General features: G+C 38.3%; 1 long non-coding RNA gene across 1 annotated transcript; it reads right to left on the bottom strand.

Annotated features, from left to right (window-relative positions):
• Positions 1 to 14,467: 14,467 nt before the first annotated feature.
• Positions 14,468 to 15,852, bottom strand: LOC131530556 (uncharacterized). Its single transcript, XR_009268425.1, has 2 exons — positions 15,616 to 15,852; positions 14,468 to 14,852 (listed from the first exon to the last, which is right to left on the bottom strand). It is a non-coding gene; the product is annotated as an uncharacterized LOC131530556 (long non-coding RNA).
• Positions 15,853 to 16,863: the final 1,011 nt, after the last annotated feature.

Raw genomic sequence — 16,863 nt, 5'->3', positions numbered from 1 at the left:
TATCTAGGTGGTTGAATAAAATATTTGGACTTTATCTAAAAATTTCCTAAACTTAGCACACTAGCACAAACGCTGGACTCAGAAAGAGCAGGTGTGTTTACCAGCCGCTGATTTAATTTATTTACGTCTAATGCATAATGATTTTGTATGGCTAGGTTATTCCACGCTTTTTCAGCGCTATAGAAATGTGATGGAATTTGTTTGCGTATACGCTCCCATCGCGTTCTACTCGCCGTTTCTGGATGAGGGTAAGGAACAGAGACTGGTGGCAGCGAGTTGTGTTCTTCCCAGAATGCGATGCTTTCTTCCCCGCCATCATTTGTAATCTCCGTATTATTACAGGTGCAAGTCACGTTATTCATATGTCACAAGCGCATGCGCACTTTGGTCAGAGCGCCAATACTGCGATTAAGGTGTTTACATGCCTGTATATTTTGATTAAAATCGGCGTACGCTACCTATATTAATACGATTATGCTTGCTGGGATTATGAGTTTAAGCGGCTAATGCTAATTTTGGCCTCGGTGGTGAAGTGTGCAGAAAATTCTGCTGGACTGAAATTTAGTCTTTGGTGAACAGTCTTCAAGAGTGCAAATAATATTTTAAGTTTTAAGTATCTTTCAGGCTCGCGTGAGGTTTCCACAAGCGACAAAGTCTGCTTGAACAAAAACTTCACTGCATTTAAAGTTTAGAAAATAATATACATACAGACCGTTACAGTTTGAAGTGAGGTGCGTTCACAGTACTGGTTCTGTCTTACCGTTATTAATTTTAATTTCAAAGAACTTTTTTATTATCATCTGTGTTAAATTAAATTGCATTAAATCTTTTTTTGAATTATGATTGACCCCTCTGTAGGTTGTTGTGTATGAAGTGTCCTCAGAGCAGAGTTAAATAAGATGGCCTTGTAGGACATACAGGAATATTTTATATTTATTTTATTTTTTTTTTTGAATATTTGATAAACTTTTGAATGTTTGAGGTTTTACTGACCCACGCCGAGGCAGGATGTGCTTGATGGCCTCCATCTGCTTCTTCAAGCACGAGTCAAACGAGCACAGAAATGGTGCCGTCGTGCACTGTAGTTTGTATCATTTCATATCAAAGCGTGAAATAAACTGTGGATGCAATGTCGTGGTCCGTTAAGTCATGAAGTTACCAAAAAGGCGATTAATGCTGTGCATGCATGTAATATATTTTATATGAGTCACGTTTAAAGAACATGTTTTTGAAATGGTTTTCCAAACTGCCTCAAGGCAGCCCAGCACTGTCCCCCACATCTAACACACCCAAATCAACTTGTCAGTTCATTAGTAGAGACTTAAGACCTGAAGTGGATCAGAAAAGGTCAATAGATCTGAGAGAAAATACCATGTGTCAGATCCATGTCACATTCAACTGTGGCAGCTCTAAAAGAAATAGCAGCCAAAAATAACCTAATAACCCAGCTGCTGTAATTTCTGTTCATCAAAGAACAAAAGAAAAAAGAGGAAATCAATCACTTTTATAGCTTTAAGGATCCATCTGTATTTAATTTAGAATTTAGAGTTTGATAACTTCAATTTCTGTATTCTGCTGAAGGGCACAGAAATCTGACATTTATTATAATGGGTTTTTGTGAAGATTGTTTGGTAACACTTTATAATAACGTTCAGTTGTAAGTATTTTATAAGTGATTAGTTAATGATGAACTAATCATTTACAAAACATGACTGTGTTCATAAATAATTAATAAGTGATATGTTAATATTTGTATCTGTTTTGTAGATTAAGTTATAAATCATTTACAAGTGATTAGATGATGATGAACTAATCATTTACAAAACATGACTTTACATTCACAAATGATTATTAAGTAATATGCTAACGATGAACAAATCCGTTGTAAGTTATCTTAAAAAATAGCATATCATGAAATGATCAAACAGGTCTTTAGTAAATGGTTAATAAGTTACTAGTTAATATATTATTAATCACTTATAAATCATTGAAATGACGAGCTAATCCAGCTAATCACGTCCTTCAGGCTTATTTGAAAAATACATGGTTTGTGTGTTGGAGCAGGGTTGGAACAAAACTCTGCAGGGCTGCGGCCCTCCAGGAACTGAGTTTGACCCCCCTGCCCTAATCTAAAGTGTATACTACTCATCAGTCGTAGATCTATACTTACAGATCATATTAACATATCACTTATTAATAATTTATGAATTAACAAAACACACAAATTGTTAGCATATAACTTATTAATCGCTTATGAATGTTTTGTAAAGGATTAGTTCATCATTAACTAATCACTTTTAAATGACTTACAACTCTACGTTATTATAAAGTGTTACCGATTGTTTTAAGTTCATTTATATTAGAAGTTATTTTTTAAGTCTAATAAATGTTAAAATTGATAGCTCTCAGTTATACTGTAATGTCGATTGGCTATAGTCAATGGTTAAATATTAGGGTGAAAAACTATTTTATAGAGACATCAGTAGCGGTCTCAGTGATACTAGCCTTCAGTTATATATAAAAAATGCCATTAAATAAATATTTAAAATATACTGTTTTTATGTTGTTTGTACATTAATTTGAAGATTTAATGTGAAATTATTGCAATATAAAAGTATTTTTAAAACTTTAATGTTAGGTGGGACTAATGGCAATTAATCACGATTAATTTCAAGAAAAAAAAAGTGTGATTAATTAGTTCATTTTTTTAATCGATTGACAGCACTAATAAATACAGATAAATACATTTAGACTATACTTAACTTACTGATTGCTATCGGGATGTGAAGAGACTTTCAACAAGCATAACAAAAAATGTTTCTGAAGACAATCACCTATTGCACCTTTAAGTCTGGAACTCATGGACCTCACCAAAGACTGGGTTTCCACCTTTGTGATGCTTTGCCAGGCTTCAGATATTGTCTGTTTGTGGGTCTTTCTGCCTTTAGTTTTGTTTTCATCAAGTGAAATGCATGCTCAGTCGAGTTGAGATCAGGAGATTGACTTGGTCATTGCAGAATATTCCACTTTTTTACCTTCAAAAACTCCTTGATTGCTTTTGCTATGTGTTTTGAGTCATTGTCCATTTGTATGTAGACTACTATGAAGCGCCGCCCAATCAGCTTTGCTCCATATGACTGAACCTGGACAGAGAGAATACCTCTATACGCTTCAGAATACACTTCAGCTTTTGTCACATTATCACTAAACACCAGTAACCCAGTGCCACTGTAAGCCATGCATGCTCATGCCATCACACTGCTCCACCATGTTTCACGGATGATGTATGCTTTGGATCATGAGGCTGTTCCAAGCCTTCTCCATAATCTTTTCTTCCCGTCATTCTGGTACAGGTTTATCTTAATTTCAGCCGTCCAGAGAAAGCTTTTCCAGAAGTGGTCTGGCTTTTTTAAATGTTTTTTTTTTGTTTGTTTTTGTTTTTTGTTTTTTGGAAAAGTGTTCACCTTGTGGTGAGCCCTCTATATGAGTGAGTGAGTGAAGTGACATCTGGCCAAGTATGGTGATCCATACTCGGAATTTGTGCTCTGCATTTAACCCATCCAAGTGCACACACACAGTAGTGAACACACACACACCCAGAGCAGTGATCCAAGATGGCGGATCAGAATGCTGTTATAATGCATATAGGCTATTAGTGAAAGTTAGTTAACAGAACAATATTCTGTTAAGATTCGTACTTTTAAATGTTTTACTATGCATCTTGTACAAAGAGCTTGTAAAAATGTGTGTCCCCTTTTTGCATGAAACTCTAAGGGTTGGTTGATATGTACTTGAACTAAAACGTGGTTTTCGCTATCACGTTCGATTGATTCCTATTTGATTGGATGTTTATTAGTTAATGCCCGCCTCCAATATAGGGAAGTCTGACATGATTGGTTTATCCTAAAAAATCTAAAAAGAGAGAACGGAGGAGATAGACGATAAGAGAAGTGGTGTGAGAACAGGTTGGTTCCGATCGAACCCTACCGTGTAAAACCGAAAAAAAACTCGAGTTAAATATATTCATTTCAGAAATCTGTTTTTGTTTTGTTTAAGTGTTAAGCCGCCTTTCCACTATCTCCGATGAACGACAAGCGACAGACCGGAAGTCATTCATTTCGAATGGGGAGTAGTGCGGGAGCTGCGTGGAGTTCCGATCATATGAACGATCAATTGCGGAAAATTCGGATCCGATTTGAGCTGCGGATGCGTTCAAATATATGAACTTCTGCGGCTAGACCGTATGCGACCGCCCAACCGGATGTGATGTATTCCAGTGTTGTCCAATCAGGTCTGTGTGCGCGAGATGAGAATTATTAATAGTTTTTTGTTAATCTTTATCAGAAAAACTTACTACTTTTAAAAACCCATTATTATTATTCATAAACAAGTGATAAATTATTATTTTAATATTTATATTGTTTTTTTTTTATGCTGTCTCCATGTTCCCTCCAAAATTATTGGCGGTCTATGCTGTTTATTATTTGCATTCATTCATTCATTCATTCATTCATTCATTCCACCATGGTGAATGCACGGAGAAATACGGACTACAACTGCATGGAAATATTGGCTAGATGCTAATTATGGGTTTGCATACATACAGCACATTTTGCAAACAAAACACACCTGACAGACCGACAATCTCAGCCACTCGCTTCCATGCTTCATTTTTTCTGTTAACATCTCTGTATGATTCAAGAGATGTATCATAAAGAATTGGATATTCCGAGACCGCAAGGAATGCTTCTCTCCCACTAGGGGGCGAATTCCGACAGTCATGTCCAAATGTCGTGTGCAGTGGAAAGGCGGCTTAAGATTATACACAAGAACTGTGTTAACTATTTCTTTTGATTCGTTCACGGGTGGAAGACATTGAGGCCTGTGTGTGAATACAGCGATTTTCAGTTTGAAAGGTTGTAGATTTGTTATATTGTTCGTCGTGCTGTTTAAGTAAAACCGTCATTCAACGGGGGAAATGTAAGAGGAGATCAGATAGTCCTGTGGAGCCACCGGAAACGCTCACAGGTCCTCTTATACCGGGAGTGTTGGGTGTTCCTCCGGCCTCGAGGAACCGATGCTAGAGCTGGGAATCGATTCCAAAAAGAATCGATTCCTTGATTCCGAGGCATTGGGAATCGAGAGTCGATTCCAAAGGTTGGAATCGATTCCATCAAGAGGAATCGACTAATCATTCAGAGCTTTTTTTCAGTTCAACAAAGCTTATCTATGGGAGCCTCTCAAACGGAAGGATGCATCCTATGAAGGCTGCACACATTTAAATTCACGAAAATAAACTGAAAGAAAACGAGTCGGTACTGCATCATCATAATTTGAGGATGCAGCCTTCCGTTTGAGAAGCACCATTCGCCTCCCTCATGCTCGATAAAAGTGGTAATGGTACTTAAGTGGTAATTGAGAGTTGTGAGATAAAAGATTATTTTTTATATATAAAAGATCTATTTCATTTTTATATTTACCCTTCGCCTCATGCTCGCTAAAAGTGATTAGAAGTCTGATTCGTTTCCACGAAAAGGTTCTTTCGGATAGTTTTAATGAACCAGTTAAAAAAAAAAAAACTGGCGTATGTTGTCCACAATTTTGAGCGCTGCACGACAGAATAGATCATGACGTGATTGAGGATCTTATTTCCATCTAAAATTCTATTTTTATTTCTATCAGCCAATGATAATTCTAAAAGAAAACGTCACGAGCATAGATCAGTGGCCGAGAGCGCATCTGATTGACAGATAAACCACGAGCTCTATCAGTGTTATTGTTAATGTTCTGGTTATTTTGTTCCAATGTACAGTTTGTTAATTTTATCCAAAGCATACAGTCAAAGAAAACTTCATTCAGCTTAACTGCACTTTTATTTGAGACACTTTATGTCTTGTTCAATTCATGTGATAAATGCATGTCCTTGCTGAGCAGTGAGCTATGACTAATTTCATGGGCAAAGCAGACAAAATTACAATTTAAGAATCAATCATAGCTATAGAAATTTATTGTCATTTTTTACAAATAAAGCTTCATATTATGAGAAGGATACTTTCTACCACCTTTATATCCTGCAGTCATGGCGAGATTAGGTTACTTCGATCTAAAAAAAACAAGAATCGAAAAAGAATCGAAAACAACAGAGGAATCGATTCTCGGAATCGACTCCCATCGATTCCAGAACCAGGAATCGGAATCGGACTCGATTCCAAAATTTCGGAATCTTACAGCCCTAACCGACGCAGTACCGTTTCTAGGCATAGGCGAGCTAGGCGGTCGCCTAGGGCGCCACCAGCTGAAGGGGCGCCAAGAGCGCACGTACTGGCACTATATTTTAGCAGGGTTGTGATAAAGAGTGGCATGGTCACCCTGAAATATGACTGCCGCCCCCACTGGATCCCCAACATCATTGGGCTAGAGTACTGTCAATCTGACGATGCCTGTATGCCATTGGATCAGAGCGCTCTAAATTGCTGCCTGATTGTTGCATGCTTGCATTTGGAGCACTCATCAACGCCATTAGATCAATGGGCTCTGTCAGTGCTTTGGCAAGGTAACGCTTTTTAATTTTTTGCCATGCAGTAAAGCTAAGTTCAAAGGCCAATTTAAAATATTGGCACAGTAAATAAAATGCACAAAATCAGTATTTTGTTTAGGCAGTATTTGTGGCAGTTGAATCGGCAGATGAATCGTGTTGAAAGATTTGTCCAAAAGGTGTGCGTTTTTGCGCCAATGCGCAAGGATCAGCATGTCATGTAATATTCCCATATAAACTTTAACAGCCAATTAAAAAATATTGGTATAGTAAAATTTGCTAATTCACAAGATCAATACATCCTTTATTAAACCGCTTTGTCGAGTTTAATACATCCTTATGGAGGTGTCGAAATCCTGATCAATTCATTCACTTCTAACACAGCACTTAATGGGAGAAGCACCATACACATAGAGGGCAGAGCGTCACATTATTTAAAGGGGAAGTTCACGCGTTAATGAGTAGCAAAGGATTAAGTAGCTTTGATTACTTTATGCCACTGATCAGGCTTTTATATGTAGTTTGGGGCAACAAAGGGTTTTATAGGTTTGACTGAAATAGTAATGCAATAACTGACACTTTAAATCAATGTTTCAAGCAACAACAACAAAATAATTGAACAAAAAACAGATAAAGACAAAAAGTAGCCATTGATAGTATCTACACATGTATCCAAATCCAAATGTAATAAAATTAATTTATGTGTGATTTATGTGTATATTATGTGCAATGTCTTAGCTACTAGGGATTGTTACATAGGGCTATACCAACATCTAGTGTTAACACAATGATATTACAGTTAATAAATTGTGCAAAATGTTTATCTTAAGTCAATTTACAAATAATGTATTCAGATTTGTGGAACTCAGTCTCCACAAATCAGTGTTGTTACTATGACAACCAATTTCAATTCAAGAAGAAACTGGTGTCTGAAAAGAAACTTATAAAAAAAAATATATATATATTATATATAATTTGGGGGCGCCAATAGGGATTTCGCCTTGGGCATCAAATTGGCTAGAAACAGCCCTGGACCGACGGCTGTTGGTGAGGCTTGTGCGAGCCGGGCTGGGTGAAGATCGAGACCGCGGATGGAATGCAGGTACTGTTTAATGGTTTTGTTTTAGCTCACAGAAGAGTGAAGAGGCCAGTTTGCATTTTAAAGTCCACTACGCACCAAAGCAACGAATCAGGCCTGCATAGGGGTTGGATTTGATTGTGTTTATAGTCTGAGTGGGCCCACTGTTATATGCTGTTTATTGAAATAGTATATTAAGTTTACAGTTACAGTTCATAAAAGGTGAAACGTGTTTTTTTTTTTTATACTAGTGTTATATAAGTGCACTAAGCAGTGAGTGAAGTAAGTGGATTTAATATTTCACTGGACATTCATATATTGTGATACAGGGAGTGTACACCTAGTGCCTCCTAACTGGGAAATATAACAGAGTAAATCTTGTAAATTTGGGATATTTCCCTAAGTATTCTAATCCGTGCATCACTGGCTTACCAGTATTGAGTATTAATATCTGTACTTATTAATATTGAAAGTACCTATTGGTTATTACTAATATATATATCCGCTGAATATTCATATCCGATCTTTATACCATCCTAAATATATATAAATATAATTATATATTGTACTTTCCTTTTTTATTTAATTTTTTTATTCTGTTTAGTAAATAAATCACTTTGTTTGGATACATGTTTCATATTAGTTATTTAGGAAACTAACATCTCTCTAAAACTTGGTATCAGGGTTGGGGCTTAAACATATAGTCGAGAGACACCAATTAAAAGAACCCGGTGCTCCGCCTTTTAGAACTTAGGTCAGGACATACCTAGGAGGGCCGGGGCGCTACACAAGATTCCTGATCCCCCGTTCCTGTCTATGTTGCCATCTGAAATACGTTGCTTATCGGACGGTGAATATCATCAGAGGAAGAAACGCTATAGAAGACGGGGAACACGCCAAAGTGGTGTGTTAGTACGCGTGAGGAGGTACCTCCGCGCATCGTCACTTGCAGGCCTGAGTCATACAGACTCTCAGAGTCTGGCTTCTAGCTCTGACCACGGCCAGATTTCGTATTCGCCGTCCCTTAAGTGTGGTGCCGTGTCTGTTTATCCGGAGCAACTAGGATTGGTGCTCTCGTCAAGGAGTACTTCTCCAAGACTACGGGTCTGTAGACGAGGAGTAAATCCCTGCAACCTTCGTTCATTGGATTATTCCCCGTCGTCGGAGCATCACCAACATAATCCTACAACATATCAATCCACTCATCAGGAAATGGACTCCACTGAAGTGAGGATGTAGCTGCTAAACATAAGATCGATTTCAAACAAGACATTTGCAATTAATGAATAAATTGTATCTAATGAGTTGGACCTCCTGTTTATGACTGAGACGAGGCTAAAGGCTGGTGAACTTGGTGCACTCTCTGATGTTTGTTCCAAAGATTATAACTTTTTTAACAGGACAAGATCAGTCGGTCGTGGTGGGGGCTTAGCTACTATCTTTAGAAATAATTTAAAATGTCGTCTACTCGCCTCAGAATCGTTTTCTAGTTTTGAAGTTCAGTTATTTAAGATGGATGGCTGTAATCCACTATTATGAATACTTGGTATACTTTTATCTCATCCATATTAGATTATTGTAATGGATTGTACTTGGGTGTTTCACAGTCCCTATTGTCACGTCTTCAACTTGTTCAAAATGCTGCCGCTAGATTGTTAACTGGAACAAGGAAGAGGGAACACATTTCACCAGTGCTGATCTCTCTTCACTGGCTCCCAGTTAAATATCGTATCCATTTTAAAACATTGCTGTTTGTTTATAAGGGTTTGCATGGACTGGCTCCGTCATATATCTCCGATCTCCTGTTTTGCTGTAATGCTTCCAGGGAACTTCGATGAACCAGTAGTCTTCAGTTGACTGTTCCAAGGATAGGGTTAGGGTTAGGGTTAGGGTTAGGACATGTTGATTGGGAGGGTTTCAAGGGTTTCAAGAAAAATTCTCCTAGCTCATCCAAAAACAAACTCCAGCATATTCAGTTATCAGACACGACTGGAACTTCGAATGGGATTGGCTTCTATGGTCAGATGAAACCTAAAAAATTAGCTTTTTAGCAGCAAACACTCAAGATGGGTTTGGTGAACACAGGGATAAAAAGTACCCATATTTACAATGAAATATACTGCTGTATTTTTTATGTTGTTGGCCTATAGTTCTGCTGGAGGTCCTGGACATCTTGTTTAAACACATGGCATCATGGATTCTATCAAATACCAACAGATAAAAAAATCAATAAGTGACTGACTCTGTTAGAAATCTTATAAAGGGCCATGTTTGGATCTTCCAACCGTACAATAATCCAAACACAAACCTCAAAAACAACACAAAAATGGGTCACTGGGTACAAAACCAAGCTTCTGCTGGCCATTCTAGTCCTCTGACCTGAACCCTATAGAAAATGAGTGGTGAACTGAAGAGAAGCACCACCAACATGGAGCTGGGAATCTAAAGGGTCTGGAGTGATTCTGGATGAAGGAATGGTCTATGATCTCTTGTCAGGCGTTCTCTAACCTCATCAGGCATTATAGGAGAAAATTTAGAGCTGTTAAACTGGCAAATTAAACTGTGCCGTTAATTGTGGCTAATGTGTATTAGAGAAAAACATTTATTTCATAATGATATTTCCCCCCATTTTAAATTCTTATTCTCCAATGAAAGGTTAGCTTTTTGTGAATTTTTTAAATAAAAGATCAAAAGGATTAACAATGCAGATTCATTTTCACAGCCTTCTTTGATGATATTTACCAAGGGTGCCAATATTTTTGGCCATGACTGTAGGTTTCCAGCTGCTGAAGAGTTTATGGTCATCTCTGATGTATTTTGCGTTTAATGATATGAAGCCTATATACAATATGTGACCTGATTTGTCAGGTTTTATTTGACTCTTTCTTGCTGGTCTTCCAGATAAGTGAAAAGCTGAAGAACATGAGGTTGGAGAGTGACAGCAAAATAAGCTGGAGAAAGGGGGAAGATGGAGAGGTGTTTCATCAGGAGAGCAACCATATGGTGAATTTAGATAATAAATGTAATAGGCATCTGTAATGTTTTAAACACAGTTTTAAATAATATCAAGTAATGTTACTATATTGTTTTGAGGAAATGGAAAATAGTAGTAGTACAATACAATATTAACAACATTAATGAATCTAGGCTAACTTCAGCTAGAAATCACATTCTTAAAAGATTATAGGCTATTATAGGCTCTTTCAAGAAATTTAATTCAATTAATTTCCTTCAGTTCCATTCATTAAATTTTCTTTTTTAATACACAAAGTCACTGTGATATTAATAAAAAAACAATCAAAAAAACATTACTTTTAAGTTCTAGTATATGCAGAGAAGATTTTGAAATATATTGTATGTACAGTATATGTATAAACCCTTATTTAATAAGTAAAATAAGATTATATCATTGACATAGATGTATAGGAAATTCAGCTGAAATTATACAGTGCATGCTTTTCAATTTTAAGATTACTCCTATATGTCAGAATTTGAATTGTAAAAATACAGCGCTCTTTTCTTTTATATTTGTTACATTTAAAACAATACCATGAAGGGATTAAAGCCATTCTTTAGTTGATTTACTTGTGTGATTTATGTCCTTGTTGCATCACCCAATCTCTCTGAAGCTAAAGACATGAACTGCTGTCCTGGCATTCTTCTGTAAATTGCCTTGATACACTTTAGAATTGACTGTTCCTTCAGTAATTGCATGGTGTCCAGGCCCTGAGACATCAAAGTAGCGCTAAGACATGATGCACAGTTGAGATGAGGGCTTGAAGTTGATTTGCATTTGCTAAAAGCACAGTGCAATTTTGCTTGAAGTTCAAATTTTGTCTTATCGATAGAAAATTCTCACAGAAGCATTGTGGACCATCCAGGCAGTTTTGATACCGTTGTGTTTCAGTATTTTGCTCATAGTGGACAAAGTTTCTGTTTTCTGGAGGTCTTTTCCTGTTACCATTAGGATCTTTCTCACATCTTTCAGGATTACCTGTAGTGTTCAGAGTGATCTTTGCAGAACAGCAACAGTCCAGAATTTTCTATATTTGTAGTGTATGAGACATGGTTTAATCCACAAGTTTTGACACAAATCTTATTTCTCATCCTCTCACTTAAGTACTTACACTACAGCTCCATAAAATCCTTTGTCCTTTGTTTTTCAGAGATGGCAAACGTGCACACATCGTTCCCTCAAATAGAAGTACAGATACTCATTTTTAAAAAATATTTCGGTAAATGGAGAAGTACTGACTACACTTTTGTACTCAAGTTAAAGTAAAGAAGTATGGGCTCTGACATGTACTTAAGTTTTTAGTGTCACGCTGGTAACTGGACCTCATGTCATATTGACACATTAACACAAAATAACTTTTAAAATTTTGTTAGCTAATGAATGTATCAAGGCTGAACAAACGCCATGTAGGACAGGGCAGGACTGGGACAAAATTTCAGGCCGGGAAATCTCACGCTCATCCAGGCCATCCCATACACCCAACAAATTCTGAAACCACAGACAAAACTATTTTGGTATGTCCATCACATTAAAAAAAAAAAAGAAAAAAAAAAGGTTTAAAACCTTAGGCTGGGGCCATGAAAAATAATTAAAATTCTCTCTTGAATTGCACCTTCACTTCCATTTTCCTGTTCAGCCTCTTCATTTTCCATAACTTCTCTCTGCATCTCACTTTGCTTGTTTACTTTTTTCATTTTTTTTCACTTTCTTTCTGTACCTGTTACTTTTCCCATCAGCCATCTATTGTTATGAACAGAACTGTCTCCATCTTATTACAAAACGGTCACTTCATTGTATTCTGTTTGCAATAACATAACTTTATTTTAGTTCAATTTAAAGTATCACATTATGACCATGTGGTGTTGTTTTCAAGTTCAGTTCAGGTTTCAAAAAGTATTGAATAAAAGGGTGCCATTAATTGTGGCCAATGTGTATTAGAGAAAAACATTTATTTCATAATGATATTTCCCCCCATTTTAAATTCTTATTCTCCAATGAAAGGTTAGATTTTTGTGCATTTTTCTTAACCCTCTGGGGTCTGAGATCATTGTGGGGCAATTGAGATGTTTTGACATGTCCTGATGTTTGTGCTTATTTCTGCTACTTAAAACATACTACTGACCAACATGTAATTTTTTTGGATTCAGCACAAACTGTGCTACAATAATATGTGACCAAGATGGATGTACATGTTTGCATTTTTTAGAAAAAAAAATGCGTGGTTAGTAAGTTTTGGGGGGGGGGATTTAGCTGAAATAAGGCCTTAAAACCCACACTAAATAGTTCTGAAAAAGACTTTTGAGTAATCAGTCTTGTAGGCTAAAATATACACTTAAATTATGTGAAAATCATTTTCAAGACATGTTTTGTGATCGAAAGACTATATGCGAAGGAGTGGCAATGACCTTGAATATTAAGTGAGTCTCACCTGAGAGACAAAGGGCCCTCCCCTAATGGCCCTTGATAGCCCATCAGTGTGACTGTGACTTTGAGGCAGGTAAGAGAGAATGTGAGATTGAAAAAAAAGGGTTTTTTAAATTATTTGTATTTTATTTACAACACAGTATAATCAAAACATACATAATGAAGGTCAAAGACACATTATTGTGCACACTGATCTAACCACAGAGATGTGAACAGACTTTAAATCATTCCTGCAACAGATTCGGTTCAACAAGTGAAACCAGTAAATCATACCTGATATTTACGTGTGTTATTTAAGTGTTTCTACTTCTTTCCATGGATTCAAGAAGAAAGAAAAAACATAATCAGTAGAAAAGGAGCTTGTTTTAACATAGAATATCAGTGTAGTTGAACATCTGATGTTGGTACAGCGCTCTCAGAGGAAAACAGTTTGAAGAGACATCAGGATGCATCTGTGGTGCAGGTATCTGATTCAATAAAATACAAACAACCAAAAAAAAAAAACATTTGTGAGCATGTTAATACCAAGAACATCTGTATATCTGTGTATATATATATATTGCCCTCCCCCTCATCATCATCACCACCCCGTCCCTTATTCGCCGCCCTTCACCAGGCTCCCGACTGGAGTGGGTGGATGAGAGGAGGGGCGTGGGATCAACGCGGGCTGGCGGCGTGTGATGAGGCGCAGCTGGACTGAATGAAGCCTCATCACCGCCGCTGTTAAATGCCCAGCGCGCCTCTCCTCGAGAGACGTGCATGCACTCTTCCCCCGTGCATGCACGCTGATGTCCTCGTGGGTCCAGGAAGGGTGCGTAGAGGGACGTCGCGCCACCGGAGATGTGAGCTGCAGAACACGCGGTCCGGGAGAAAGCCGCACCCGTATTACGGCCGTCGGACCAGAGATGTCGGGCCGTTTAAGTCCTGCCAAAGGCCGTGGACGACGTGTAAGAGCCGCCGCTGTGATGAAGCCGCCGCCCTCGCGACCCGGACCCGAGTGGGAGCGGGTGCGGCCACCGGACTCCGCCCCTTCCCTGGACCCTTCCCCTTCTGAACACTGCCCTCCTTCACGAGCCCCGCAGCACAACGAGGACACCAGATCCCCCCGTTTGGTTGGACACTTCTTCCCCTGGACACTTTATTTTATCATTTTTGTTTAATAAAAGCCTCTCCGAGGCCTGACGCCACACCCACTGTGTCTGTCGTTGGCTCCTCCCGTCACTATATATATATATATGTGTGTTTTGTAGCCATAGACTGCTTTGTACTATGTAACCCTGCTCTCAGGTTAGTGTAACCGATAACTAGTTGAATTAGCTATAAATTGGATTTGGGCTAATATCAGAAACTCTAGGTACGACTATGGAGCCTGAAATATTAAAAGGTCAGCAGAGAACAGATAACACAAAACAGGTAAGTTTGAGAAATGTATTATACAAAATTAAAGACAATTACATACATTCCCTGCCTACCTAAGCCGGCTTCCTGAGTGCACAAGCGCACAATAAAAACCCCAAAATAAACAAACTCAAACAAAGAAAGAGTCCATGAAAGTTCTTGGTGTGTGTGTGTGTGTGTGGTTTTCTTGGAGTATGTACGGTATGTTCTTTTCACTACCCGGGTAGGTTTATGTGTGTTCTTATCTGTTTTTTCAAATGGAGGCACGGGATGATGATGGTTCCAAAGATGCCACGGCTGGCCACACCAGGCTCTTGGTCCGTTCTCTGACTTCTGCGGTTGGCTCGCCACTGACCACCAGGGTCAGATTCAAATTGATCTATCCCTCTCTTAAAACCAATCTATACATACAGTACAGAATGCATTAGTTACTATTGCCTCATTTCTGTTCAAATCCGATCAATTTATCTCCATTCAAATGTCAGATCAAATATAACCAATTGTAAAGGATATAAATACTCTAATCATTATGTAAATGAATAGGTACACATCACACCACATAACATAGGTCAGTTCCAATGAACATCAATCAATCATGTACTGAATTTCTGAAACAAGATATTTATGTTTTTAAACTTTTTAAATCTATTTATGCATCTTAATAACATTTTAAACATCAAATTTTAATATATTTATTCTTTTTAACAATTAAGATGAACTTCTGTTCCTCATATACATATCAAACATGTATATTGGCAATTAAATGAACTAAATCACCTTTATTTTACAAATGACAACAAGAGGATAAATATTCCCTCAATCAAATGACTTCTAAGTCAACAGAACAGAGTATAAAGTCACATTTAGCAGCGTGAATACTATAAAATATCTCCTACAGTGGTGACTAGCTTAACTGAGGTAGCAGCAGAGCTCAAATCTAAACACATTCACATTTAAGTGTTAAAGATTAGCACGCGGCTAGCGCGATTAGCGATCTTTTATGAGCATCTTAAACAACATAAAACAATCTGAATCTGTGTCTATATGGTATCAACCAGCAAGAATCAGTGTCACAACTCCGATTGGTTTTAGATTAACTGGTATTTTGCGCCATAACGGAGCTAAAAGTCAGCATAACACTCGCATTAGTATTATCATCCTTACCGGAGGTATCTTGAGGAGCTCGCAGTGTCAACGCGGCTTAAAAGTTTTCCATAGTTGTTCTCTCAAAGCTTTCAACCTAATGGACACACACTATTTTAATATTTGTTATTCAATGTTATTTAAATTCCTATCCCTCAGAGGATATTTCCATACCAGTCCTTGATGCTTTCTAGCAGCGTCTTCACCGGAGGAAAGGTGTTTTTATTTTCTTATTTAGAACATTTCCTGGGGTGTATGCGCCACCCTCAGGCAGAGTAGAGAATTGCACTCCAGTACCCTTATGTGGGTTACACTCTCCCTTCAAACTTATGCACGTCCCTGTGCATGGCAATGTTCACACGGTTATAACCGGAGGGGACAGAACAAGGAATGAGTTGACGCATCACTCTCACTTATAATGTCGTTCCACACAGTAGTCAGCCCTTGAAAGAGTGACTTCACCACTGTGACTAAGGGGGTTCCCAGTTCAGTGTAATCCAGCCGCCTAGGTGGCTGACGATTCCTCTCAGATCTCCTGACTAGGTCATCAGTATGTGCTTGTTCCTCCGTCTCCTTAATCTCCTCTTCTCCTTCATTTTCATAGACATTTGTCTCATCACATTCTGGCATATCGGAGGGGACTGGAAGTTGTTCAGGACAGTCCTCATCCGAGCCTTCCACAAGATCATCACTGTCAGGTAAGTTTGTCTCTCTTTCCACAGGTTCATTTCCAGGTAAGTTCAGGTCCAGTGTTACTCGGTTGACTGGAGTAACATCAGGTAGGCTACTCACATTATCTGGAACATCATCAGTCACCTTGTTGAGGTCTGTCATCAGATTCTCTTTAGAATGGCTTGGACCATGGTGTCTTGGAACATCTCGCGAGACAATATATCTGGTTACCTCTTGAACTGGTTCTCCTTGGGACCAGGTAACAGGAATAATATCATCCTCATCTGAGGACTGATCAACTTCTCTTGGGTCACTGCGAATGTTCTGGCGTGTCTTGCGGCGCTCGAGTGGTTTGGGTTGCTCTTCTGGTGTTACATGGAGGAACCCACATGGGAGCAAGAGGTCTCGATGCAACGTGCGCCAGGGGCCTTCTCCGGTCTCTGGTTTTACTGTATAAACGGGGAGGTCTCCAGCTTTCCTCACTACCACATGGACAGTGGACTCCCATTTATCAGCGAGCTTGTGCTTTCCACGAATACGTACATTCCTGACAAGTACTCGGTCTCCAATGTCCAGAGCAGAAGGAGTCACACGCTT

The sequence above is a fragment of the Onychostoma macrolepis genome, chromosome 02 (genome assembly GCF_012432095.1).
Source record: "Onychostoma macrolepis isolate SWU-2019 chromosome 02, ASM1243209v1, whole genome shotgun sequence".
In the NCBI taxonomy this organism is placed as follows: domain Eukaryota; kingdom Metazoa; phylum Chordata; class Actinopteri; order Cypriniformes; family Cyprinidae; genus Onychostoma; species Onychostoma macrolepis.
The sequence above is the reverse complement of the archived record's forward strand: the minus strand, read 5'-3'. Positions and strand labels throughout refer to the sequence as shown.